Genomic DNA, 12,573 nt, shown 5'->3' on the forward strand with positions numbered 1-12,573 from the left:
TCTAGTACTTATTTTCAATATTTTGGCTTTGTAATGTATTAACCTTTTCCAATATAAAAAAATCGGGCCACAACTTGATATATGGAGCACAAACATAAAATTGTATAAAGTATTAAAAAAAAGCAAACCATTTGTCTAACAGCTATCTATTATAATTTTAATTGGAACGTGTACGAAGTTTCATTAATATTATTATTAAGGTATAACAACATAAATCTTCAGCGGAAAGCAAAATGGTACTATGTCCTTAACAGATCCTATCGAGTTACAATAATTTTGCTTTCCCAGGTGATATGTATGTTGTATGCATGCAACTGTTATTTTCTGTTATTGGCACGGGTGTTTTGCGTCAAATATAGTAGAAAATGTTTTTAAAAACAAAATTGTATGTGTCTCGAACTCCTTTCAATCACTTGCAATCGCTACTAAAATTTGATAATCCAGTCAAATAAGGGTTTCACCTCGGAATTAATGCTAATAGAAATTTTGTTTGCTCAATACCTTCGTTTTGGCATTCTATAACATACCTCAAAAGTCTAGAAAAATCTCATGTTTGCAAGTCGCGATTTTCAAGCTCAAATCGCGAAATGGAGATTTTCAAAATAAGCAATAATAGACAATGCTATTATATAAACATATTATATATAACTTCGAGGTATTTTTTAATGCTAATAACAAAAAATCTAAAAACAAATCAATCTGACGTCTCTGAAAAAAGTTATATTTGTTTTTTTTAAGTGTAGAAAATACCTTTAAATCATGTCGCTTATGCTGGTAAACATATAAAATTCCAAAGTTTTCTTATTATTTTTTTTTAAATCTGCACCTAACTTAGTTAAACCTGCAAAATTAGGACTTACGGACATGAGATTTTTTAGATTTTTGACATAAGTTATAGAATATCCAAACAAAGATAGAAACAAAAAAATTATAACACAATTATAAGATTGTTTTTTAGTGCATATACCAAAATTTCCCCTTTTCTCAAAAAATACCAATTTTTCATGGGTATGAATGTTTTTTCATTGCATTGTTTTGATTCTTAAAGATAATGGATATTAAAACCTTCATGCAAAATTTTGTCCCTCTACCATAACTTTTAAGGGTTTTTCGGTAGTAAGTTTGCAACTGTTATAATAATATGGGTTAACATATTAAAAACAGGTAAACTTTTTTCAGAGACGTCAGATTGTCTTGATCTTGTCTAGATTTTTTGGCATCAGCATTAAAAAATACCTCGAAGTATTGTATCATATGTGAATATAATACCATTGTCTATTATTGCTTATTTTGAAAATCTCCATTTCGCGCTTTGACCTTTAAAATCGCGACTTGCGGCATTGGATTTTTCTAGACTTTTGAGGTATGTTATAGAATGCCAAAACAAATATATTGAGCAAAAAAAATTTCTATTAGCATTCATTCCGCAGTTTACTCCTTTTTCCACCTTATTTGACTGTATCATGATATTTTTTGGTTATTTAGGAAATTCAAAAAGTAGCCATCTGTTTTTGTAAATTGTAAAGAAACCGACTTAAAATAAAAAGATTCCGTCTTAATTCTATACATACGTCTAAATATTAAAATATTTTCTTAAAAAGATTAAATCATTTTAAATTAATGCGGAAATTGGTAGTTGAAACAACTTAAACAAATTTTAAGTTTCAGTTTATGATACCAATTTTCAACTGTGAGATAGCTTAGTTGTTTCTATTAGCTTTGAATATGAGCTCTTTGAACCCCAAATATTGAATTTGCTCATGACTTGACAGCAGCGCCACGTACCAGGTCCAACTCTAAAACAAAGCCTGCCTGGAATGAACCTTATCAAACGCAAAAAATTTCATAAAAGTCTATACAGCCGTTCGGACTCCAAATATGGAATTTAGCTATAACTTGACAACAGCGTCAAGTCTTTCGAACTCCAAATATGGAATATTTGCCTTTAATTTGACCACAGTGCCACCTACCGCATGGGCATACAGTTTTAATTTACAAAACATGGATGGACCTTATCACACAAACGAACTTTCACAAAAATCTGTTAAGTCTTTCGGACTCCAAATATGAAATTTGGTAATGCTCATCAAGAACATCTTGGTCTGTTCGATTTGGAACAACATTCCTAACTGTGCCAATGCTTTACTTATTTGTCCTCAATGAAGATCAGAGATTGAATGAAATATCACAAGACGAATACTTATTTGTTTCACTCAAAGTCAGACTTTTTTAATTATTTTGAAAGCTATACAAATTAAGCTTAGTTAAAATTTTTAAAAAGCGAGAGTGTTTTTTTACTCGTACAAATTGACAGTTATGTAAAGATGCGAGAAAAGGTATTATTTTTTTTGATACAAACCATCTACATATTAATACCTTTCAAACAAAAAAAAAAATTACCAAAATCGGACCAGCCAAACGCGAGTTTATCGGCCACACACACTAAACGAATCATTTTTATATATAAGATATTTAAAATATGTCTTTTAAAAATTTTTTTTTATATTTGACCGATAAATTCTTTTTCAACTTTGTATCTATGTGATTATTTATATTTTTTTTAGTAGCTTAATTAATGGTTCAATTTTATTTCATTTCATTTTGGATATATGTAATGAAGAAAATTTACCACTTGACAGCATTAATTTTTTTCTCAAAACAGGATTTTTGTTTTGCTATTGCCAATATTTAGGAAAAAAGCATTATTTAGGATTTTTTTTAAATTTTATTTCACCAAAAAAAAAAAGAACTTTTAAAATTTTTTAGAATTGTAACAACAAATAGGTTACTTCCTAAAATCAAGGGAAATTAAATTCAAATAAAAAGTCAATTGTAATAGTTTTCAGGGTTCATCTTTCGATCTATTTTATTTTTTGAAAATTTTTCGAAATCACTTTATATCCCCGACCGAGCGTCAAATCATTAATAATTTCCAAGATATTGCTTCAAACAAAGACAATTTAGTCGAAATAAAGAAAAAAATATTTTAAATGCTATATAAAATACAATTATTTGAGGAAAACACAATTTTTCAATTTTCTAAATAGGTACTATTAGGTTTTTGATGTGAGAGAATTTTGCTAAAATCAAGCAGGATTTGAATGCAAGGCTTTACCAAAAAACGTTTTGATATTAAAACTAATTTTTAAAAAATGTTATTAGCAAAAAAGTTGTGAAATTTTTTGTTTTGTGATTTAACCTCTTTGTACTCGGCAACGGAAAAAGTTGATAAATACTGAAATTTGGTACTTTAAAACCTAAGGACGTAATAAGAAACTAATTAGAATTTCTAAAACACAGGACAGTTTTTTACCAAAAAAAAACTTGGCCGGTTTCAAATTTTTGTAACAAATAATTAAGCTATTATATAAAATTAGGTAAGAGATAAGAAACTTGAGGAATTCTTTTTTTTTATTTCAAAAACTAACACAAAATTTAAAAAAATGTTTTATTATTTTTATTTGTTTTTTATTTCGTTTAAAAGATTCTTTTAAAAAACCTATTTTGTTGATATTGTTGAAAAAAAAAAAAAATAGATAAACAGTTGAAGTTCTTTAGAATTTTTTTTTTTTTTTAAGTTTCCAACACTTAATTTTCCTTAACATCACAAATTATTTTTTTTTCTCCATTTTGCACTAACCATTTAAGTTATTAAAGGATGCCACAATATTTAACATAGACCTTTGAAATATAATAATTTATAGTTTAGGTAGGTACCGATCAGCAAAAGTGTGGTAAAAGTTAGTCAATTTCAAATGTTTGAAGCGGTTTGTGCGGTCACTGTGGTGTATGTGTAACTTTTTTTCCTACTGTAACCTTTACTAATGCATATATGAAATTTTTTTTTCTATCTCCGAATTCATTAAGATAATGGGTAAAAAATGTTATAAAAATGACTGCAGGTGATCATTATTAAATGTGCTTATAAAAAAAAACTGAAATTTCTTTCAAACAACGAAGTGTGAAATCTGCTGTATTGAAAATATATTGTTGTTTTTTTTTTAAATATGGAATATATAACAAAAAACCTTTCGGTAACCTATTCGTCAGCAGAAAAAAAAAGATATTGATTATAAATCCTTTCATTCCTTTCATTTATATATTTGCCCTCTAGATTTCTGACTTTTAATCTTTCAATTTGTTATTCAATTTGGTAAATTGATTCAGATTTTTGTTAAATAAAGATTATCTCTCCCAGAGAAAACTTGTACGCATTTCAAGGACAAACCAAATACAAAAAAAAAGGAAAAAAATATAAAATAACATCCATTTAATATTCATTTTGAAAGTTCATCGCAGTTAAGTAAAAGTATCATTCTGCCACCATATAGCAGCAATTCGATATCTTTTTCAATTTTAATAAACTTGCAATTTCAACATTCTTTCTCTATAATATTGTTGTATGTATTCCTTCTACATATATGTATGAGTTTTGTGGTGTGCACCATCAGAAATAATGTGTGGCATGATTTTTAGTAATACTCCCAATTGTGGTGGTCTTACTGGTGCACTGTATAACAATATTGTTATTATCGTCAGTAACATGCGCTATGCTCTATATAAGTGCTAATATCCTGCGAACGTGTAACGGGGACTTTTATTGTGGTTTGAATAAAAAAAAGATCTACATTCAGAAGAGAATATTACAAAAAATAATAATAATCATAAAAAAAAAATATGAAAAAGAACACTCAAAGAGTTCTAGAATATCCTTTTCCCTATGATATTGGACTGGTAAAGTCATTCTATATAAAACAAAAAAAAAAAAATAAACACCAACCAACACCCATGAATAGCGAAAGAGTTGTTAAAAAATGACAGCATAGGAGAGAAAAAATAAAATAAAAAGCCAAGGAGAAAAGGCAATAAAACTTCAATGCTATTTTATTGAAGGAAGTTTGCATTTATTACTGTTTTTTTTTAAGACATTCTCAAGGAAGTTGTAAAAAGTGGATAGAGTTTTAAAAATTTGTATCTTATCGATACTTGGACGGACAACTTTGTCACTCTCATAAATAAACTACTCAAATTGTAGCTATATAAAGAAGCTGAAGTTTATTTTAAGGTTATAGGCAAATATCTAATAAAAAAGTAGATCAATTTCAAAATGTTTGACTTAAAAATGGTTCGTAGGACAAAATGTAAATTAATATCAAAATGATTCACTTTAAAAATTTGATGTTTTAATATACTCCCATATTGTTAAATCTACATCAAAAATTAAACATTTTCCATTAAAATATTTCATTATCATGATTCTATCTTCAAACATTCCTAAAGTATTGATAAACACGTAATATTTCTCAGTTCAATAATCTCATACCGCATTTATCCATTTATTTATCGTTTTCCTTTTTTCTCATTTTTTTTTTCTTCTACTAATGCGATTAAAAGATAAAAATTCCAATTTCCTCATCGATTTCTTTTTGAAAGAAAAACTATCATTAGAGTCGACCACAGCACAGAAAAAAAAAAGAAAATTGTTTTCCATTACCTTTTATAAAATATTTGCGTGCCAATCATTCCAATCATTGAAAAAAGAATCTCAATAATATATAATTGTCCTGTCATTTTTTTTTTTCTAAGAAGTGAAGTAATAGATCGAATCACCTCCATTGGAGTGTTATTTCGTTTTGTCATCGAATATACAAGATTATGTTCACAGAGGGAAAAGCACAGCTTAGGAAAGTTTTTTTTTTTTTTCTTTATCAATCCTGGAGTGGATTTAAGAAAAAAGAAAGAAGGCGCTAGAATATTCAAGTAAAATTATTAACCGAAATATTTACTTCAAAGTCTATGAGATTGTGCAAACCACAATTAAAAATGAATAAGCAAGTGAAATATTATTTATCAATACTTTGGGAATGTTTGGTCAGAACTGCTAGAGTCATCTTCAGAAATCCAAATTAATTTTAGCTGATCACTTTCCTAGTACAACAATGTAAATCATTACATCATTGTGGCAATCATTAAGGCCAAACTCCCTACTTGAATGGTTTATTTCAGTCTTTTTCTCAAGCATTGACTACTTAAGAGGTGTCGGTCTATATTGAATCTGTCTTGAGATCATCTGTTCAACAGTTTTGTTAAAAATATGGTCTTTTATTCATACAAGATGGTGTTCCTGAAGGCAGGCACTTAGGTCCACTTCTTTTTTTTTAGTAATACTGTCTTTAAACGATTCTTAGCCTCTACTATGACTCGCTTTTTTTTCTAAAAGTGCATCACTTAGTTATATTTAAAAAATCCAGCCCTGGTTCAATACAGTCCGCCATTAGAAAATATTCCAAATATCCATGACCAGGAATGAATTTTCATAAAAAAAGGACAGCAAAAAAAAAATGAAATTAATGAAAATATCTCATCACACCCATTCTCATTCCAATTTTCATTGAATTTCTTATATCATCATAAGATCCAATCGATGGTATGTGTATTGTCATTATACATCTTGGGAATTCTTTCCTGTCGATAAAAATAGTGAGAGAAAAAAATACTTGTTTTTCTGTGTATAGATGGGTAATGGTTCTATGACTTTGTAAATATAATTCCTTGTATATTCTGAAAGTGTGAGGTAAGAGAAAAATTATGGTTTGGTTACAGGAATCGCATTCTCTGATGGTTTACTGTTTTTTTTTTTTTGGGTTCCTTTATTTTTTGCACTTAACTTCATGAGTTTTCGTTTACCAAAAGGCGAAGAAAGGTGCCATGCCACAGGATAATATAATTAGATTCCACTGGGATACTTATACATTTTTCGTTTATGTACTCTTCTCAACTCATTCTTGCATTTCCATCGTTCTCTTTTCATTGTGCTGTTAAAGGATATCCCCTTGCAACCATTAAAATTAGATTGCTCCTTTTTTTTTTTCTTTTTTTGGGATGTTAAAATAAAAGAAATAAAAAATATAAGAAGAGATGGGTAAAAGCATAGAGTAGAAGTGGTTTGGGGAATTTTTTTTTTTTTATTTTTTTTTTTTAAACGAAAATGAGATTATTACAAAGAGTAGAACAATTGTTGACTTTAATGGTTTGATTTTTCAATAATTTTTCAAAGAAAAAAAAAAAAACTGCAGAAAATAGCTCCCTAGAGTTAATTGGATTGAGAGGTTTGCTGTTTAAAGAAATATAAGATTTTTTTTAAGTTTACTTTTTGCAATAAGATGCTTTATCTTGTAAATAATCTTAAAAAGAGGTTTTGAGGAAATAAATAAGAAAAGCGGTAAGCTTTTTAAAAAAAATAATAAATTCTTGTACATGTTTTATTTTTCAAATAAATAAAATAAATTAAAAAAAAAACACTAAGAAATGTATACAAAAAATTACACATACACCACAGAGACGAATTCAGTTTAGTAATAGAAAAATAGGCATTAAAATAAAAATTATTACTTTCATGGAACTTGGCAAAAAGTTTGCTTTTGGGATAAGAACCAAGGATCAAAAGACTCTATAAAAAAATTTGGTGAAAGGGTGTTTTTTTCACGGAAAAGAGACAGGGCATGAATGTCAAAAATATTGTTTTAAATTTTTTTTTTATTGAGTAATGTGTGAGAAAGGTAACATAAATCATAAAAACTGACATACATTTTGTTAATTTTTTAAACTTAGTGAAAAAGTTTCGTTTTTTTATAGGACCTAAGAAAGGGTGTGTTTTTTTAAAGAAATGATAAAATTCAGAATAAGTTTCACAAAAACTGGGACAAAAATGATACCCTAATGAAAATTGGTAGAAATGTTTCATATATAACCAAGAATCTAAGCAGTCTGTAAAAATATTTTAAGTGAAAGGGTGTTTTTTCCGGAAATAAGGAAAATTTGCGATAGGCCCAATAAAATCAATTTTATTAATGTTGTCTTTGCTATAAAACTTTTGTATACGAAAGGGTGTTTTTTTTTTAGATGTTGTGGGTCTATTGAAGAAAGTTATTAATGGTATCCTATTCAAATTCAGCAACTATGTATATTACCTTTGAAATTAGAAGCAAGAACCTAAAATTTCTATGAGAATACCATGGTTAAGAGGGTGTTTTTTTTTTATTGAAAAAAACAAATTATTGGGTCACCCTAATAAAACTTGGTTAAAACAGTGCATTTGTGGTAGAAAGGAAGGGCTTTTTTCGAAGAGACAGTAGGTACCTACATTCTATAATATTTTCCCCAAAAAAGCCAATGAATTTTGAATAACGACTAAGAACGTATAAACGTTCAATTTGTCATCGGAACAAAAAATAAAACAAAATAAAGTAAAGTATATGAGACGCCTACTTTTTTTCCTTGATGTTCAATGAGTTTTACAACAACTTTCCTTCAAGGTGTTACACTTTAGTGTGTTCATAATTAAAAATGATGTCTTTTAAAATTTTCTTTTCCAAATTAGATTACAAAATGTTAAAATAAGTCATGCTAAGATCCTTTTCATGTTGAAAACTCAACAAATCACACACATCATCAAATGAGAAGATTTCTGCTCTTGAAACACCTGAAATACACACTCTGGCAGACGTATGTTTGTAAGTATATAAATTCGCTGAAAGAGCATTATTCATCATCATATTTCCTGCCTTTCACAAGGTTTCAGTATCATTCTATGCGAAATGTTACCTGCCCTTTACTGAGCTCTTTAATCAATTTACCAAACAACCTGTCAAACTCACAAAAAAAAAAAATAACTGCATCTCGTCAAGCATAAAGTGAAAACGGATGAATAACAGAAGCATCTAGTTATTCAATTTTATTTGTTAAAAAAAAGCCTACAGATGTTTATTCAAATGGTGGAAAAAGTACAAAAAAAAGCTAAATTTGAGCTCAACATGACATTTATTCATGCTGAATGACAAAAAAGTCACAGCAACAGCTATTCACAATGTATCACAGTTAAGGTTACTTGAAAATTCCTTTTTTTGTCAGAATCCTTGAATCCTTGTTCGAAAAAATCGATTCAAAAGCTTCCAATTTAAAATTTTTAAAATTTTAGCGAATCAATTTTTGTTTTCGAAATATTTTATTCGCAAACATTTTCAACCCATGATTAAAATATGATTTAACCAAGTTAAAAGTCTTGTATCACAAAAAAAAATGTTAAATAAAAGGAAATCTCTATTTAATCCTTCATAGAAAGTTTATTTAAACAAGAAGACTAACTTACGTATATGTCTGCTTTGTATATTCATTCACACATGGCACACACATGCCAGGCTAAAGCAAGTGGTCAAAGTGACTGTGACTAAGCTATATTCGTGTGTTAGGTATACACAAGGAATTTAATTAAAAGTTTACCATTCACTTTGTGTTGTGTACCTTGACTATACGATGAGCTCTCTACACGTTAAAGTATGCAAAGTTTTTTTTATGTTTTTGAAAGAAGATTCATGGTTTTGAGTACAAAAAGTAAAAAAAAACAGACACATTCTACCACAAGGATCAGACAAAAATAATATTTTTAAGTATTTTTTTTTTTGTAAGGATTGCCTTAAGAGCTACGTAAACGTTGGATGTGCATTTTTTGCATTTTTCTAAGAATTTGCATAAAATGAACAAGAAAAAATAAGAAATAAAAAAAAAAACAAACAACATGACACAAAAGGATTAAAGGTTAATTTGTTTTTTTTTTTTTCTTTTTTTTTATTTAGCCATTTCAATGTCCAGTTTATACTTAAGTCATTTTTATATTGTTGCATACAGATATTACTTACTCTAACAATGGTCATGAGTGCGTTGGTGGCAACGGGGAAGATTATTACTTCCTGCAATATGTTGCATAGGAAAGTAGCGAAATATTTCAAGTAATTGCCGGATAAGCGTAAATATTTTCCCAGAACACACACAGGAAGTAGTACTTTTTTTTCGTATATTCTTTTGAATTTGTTCCGGATTAGAATTGCAATTTTTTTTCAATTGAAAATACTAAATGAAAAAAAAAGGAATTTATGATTTGCAGATAGGAGTATTTGTTTGTTTAAGGGTTGATTTTTATTTAAATACAAAACACGTATAAATTAAAAAATATGAATTTTTTTTGCAAATATTTTGTATTTATTAAAATCATTTTGAATATCTAAAATAAATGAACGAACACATATGGTTGAAGTTTTATTTATTTAGCTTTTTGTATGTGTATTTTATGAGTAGATTTCATTAAAATATTATTTCTGAAATAAATAAAGGTCATTTCTTGAAATAGTTAAATGAAAATTTGGACATTTTTAGAGTTTAAGATATACACAAGATATCCCCAATCAATGCCCAAAAAACTTAAAGTTTTATTTAACTTTAAAAATATATTTTTTTAATTTTTTTCTTGTCTAGTATAATAGTTGTGAGTTTTTGAAGATTCCGTAGAGGGGAAAGTAAAATTTGATTAAGTCAAAATATTATCAAAATTGTGAAAGTTGTTTCCTCAAAAACGGCTCTAACAGTTTTTATTTTTTTTTTTTTTTTTTTTTTTTTTTTTTTTGAAAAAAAGATCTTCTATTGAAACCAAAAAATATACTTTATTAACCATTATTAACGGTACCAGTCATAGAACCGTTTTTTTAATTTTTCACTTTCTTTTAAATATTATAATTTTTCAATGATTTTTTTTTATAAAAGAAAAAAGTAATCAAAATATTTATTTTTATATTTCATGTTTTTTTTTTTTTAATAATTTAGGTAATGTGTCGAATAATAAAAATAATATCTTACAATTATTGGGCTTGCCATTTTAAAGTAACAAAAAAAAAAAATAAAACAAAATACTGATAATTTTATATTCCAAGTTCAAAGAAACACAAAAAAAGGCTTCCAATTTTATAGATTACATAGTTGTAAAAGCAGAATATACAAGTTTTTGAATCATAAAAATTATTTAACTTGAAACAAATTTTTCTTGGTCAGTGCACCGAAAAATAAATGTTTAAATATTTGTAAATTTTTGGTTGCGAGCTATTTCTTAGAACTACGTGATAACGATGGTTTTTTTTTTAATTCGATGTAATAAAATATCTGACAACTAGAATATTGGAGCATTTAAAATTAAAGCTTTCAAATTGTCAACACGAGCAGTTTGCATTCCTCAAAAGGCACTAAATTTTAGTTAAAGTCTTGCACTAGTGAGAAGACTATTTTTAGGGTTCAAGTTCGATTGATTTTTTTTTTTGTTTTTTGAAGAGCGAATTTAAATGTTTTCTTATTGCATAATTTAATTACAAAAAAATAATTTTGGGTAGATTTTGTTTTTATTTAACATATTTTTTGTATTAAAAATTTTAATAATTCAAAATGATACAAAACTAACTAAAAAAACAACAATTTTGTATTTTTAACAAGGAAATTTAATGAGTCAACTTTTGGAAATAGGAAAATATTCTGAAGTGCTACTAAAAGCCGTGTTTTACTGGTAACTCAGTACTTGGCTCAGTAAAATTTTGCATTGGAAACAACAACAAATGATTGCAAAGGATAAACAAAAGTTTTTTATTTGTGGGTTTACAGAAAATTTTTTTTTTTCTAAACTACATTTTTACATTTTTGGCCCTTCAACAATAAGGAGTATTAACAAAGAAATAAAAGTGATCAATTGTTGATGTTTACAGTATAAAATGTTTACTCAGTAAAATACTCTTCCTTCTTCTTGGCGCTGTTAGGATCTCGATGTCGAGGGGATCATAACCTTCCCACGTTACTGCTTCACACTAGTGATCCGCCTGTGGGGTTCGCCGGGTTGACCTCAGAAATCGGCGGCAAGCCTCCCGGTTTTGTATTGTTCCGTTTCTGAGGCTAACTGAATGCTGGTGTTTTTGCATTTGCTTGTACCAGGAGTTTTTAGGCCTACCTTTCTTTTTATTTCGTGTTGGAACGTTATATGATATTGCTTTTTTGACGGGGTTCTCAGGATCTCTCCTTTGAACATGGCAATACCAACTGAGTCGGTCGTGTTCAATTTTTTGGGAGATGGTATTTTTAACATGAAGGCTTCCTCGGATCTTTCTATCAAGCTTTGTTACTCCTGCTGTCATGCGAAGCATCTTCATCTCAGCTGCCGTTAACTTACTCTCATACTTTTTGTACATTGTCCAACATTGTGAACCGTATGTGAGTGCTGGACGCACAACTGCGGTGTAGAGCCTTCCTTTCAGCTTAGGGGGCATTTTTCGATCACAGAAGATAGCAGAATTTTCCCGCCACTTCATCCACCCTACGCTTACGCGATGATTGATATCGTCATCACAAGTACCTTCGTTATTTATCATAGACCCCAGATATTTAAACTTTTCACACTTGGGAAGCACTACACCATTCAAATAAATGTCAGGAATAGGCCTGTGTGGATCAGAAAATGGGCAGCATAGGTATTCTGTCTTTTTCGCGCTTATGCGGTACCCACTACCTTCTAGAACATCCACCCATACATCAAGTGCTCGTTGCAGGGATATCGGGTCTTCACTTATGATGGCTCCATCGTCAGCAAAGAATAACTGATGCACTTTTGGGTCCGTCACTTTGACTTCGAGCAGGTAATCAAGAACGGTAATAAAGAGCAGAGGACTCAAGACGCTTCCCTGGTGTACACCTACTGTGATTTCGAATTCT

At 28.6% G+C, this 12,573-nt stretch overlaps 1 protein-coding gene across 2 annotated transcripts in view; it reads right to left on the reverse strand.

Moving 5' to 3' along the window:
* LOC129910120 (eye-specific diacylglycerol kinase) overlaps window positions 1–12,573 on the reverse strand; it is a 253,315-nt gene that overhangs the window by 181,536 nt on the left and 59,206 nt on the right. The gene's annotated exons all lie outside the window — the stretch shown is intronic.

The sequence above is a fragment of the Episyrphus balteatus genome, chromosome 2, assembly GCF_945859705.1.
Source record: "Episyrphus balteatus chromosome 2, idEpiBalt1.1, whole genome shotgun sequence".
Taxonomy (NCBI): Eukaryota; Metazoa; Arthropoda; class Insecta; order Diptera; family Syrphidae; genus Episyrphus; species Episyrphus balteatus.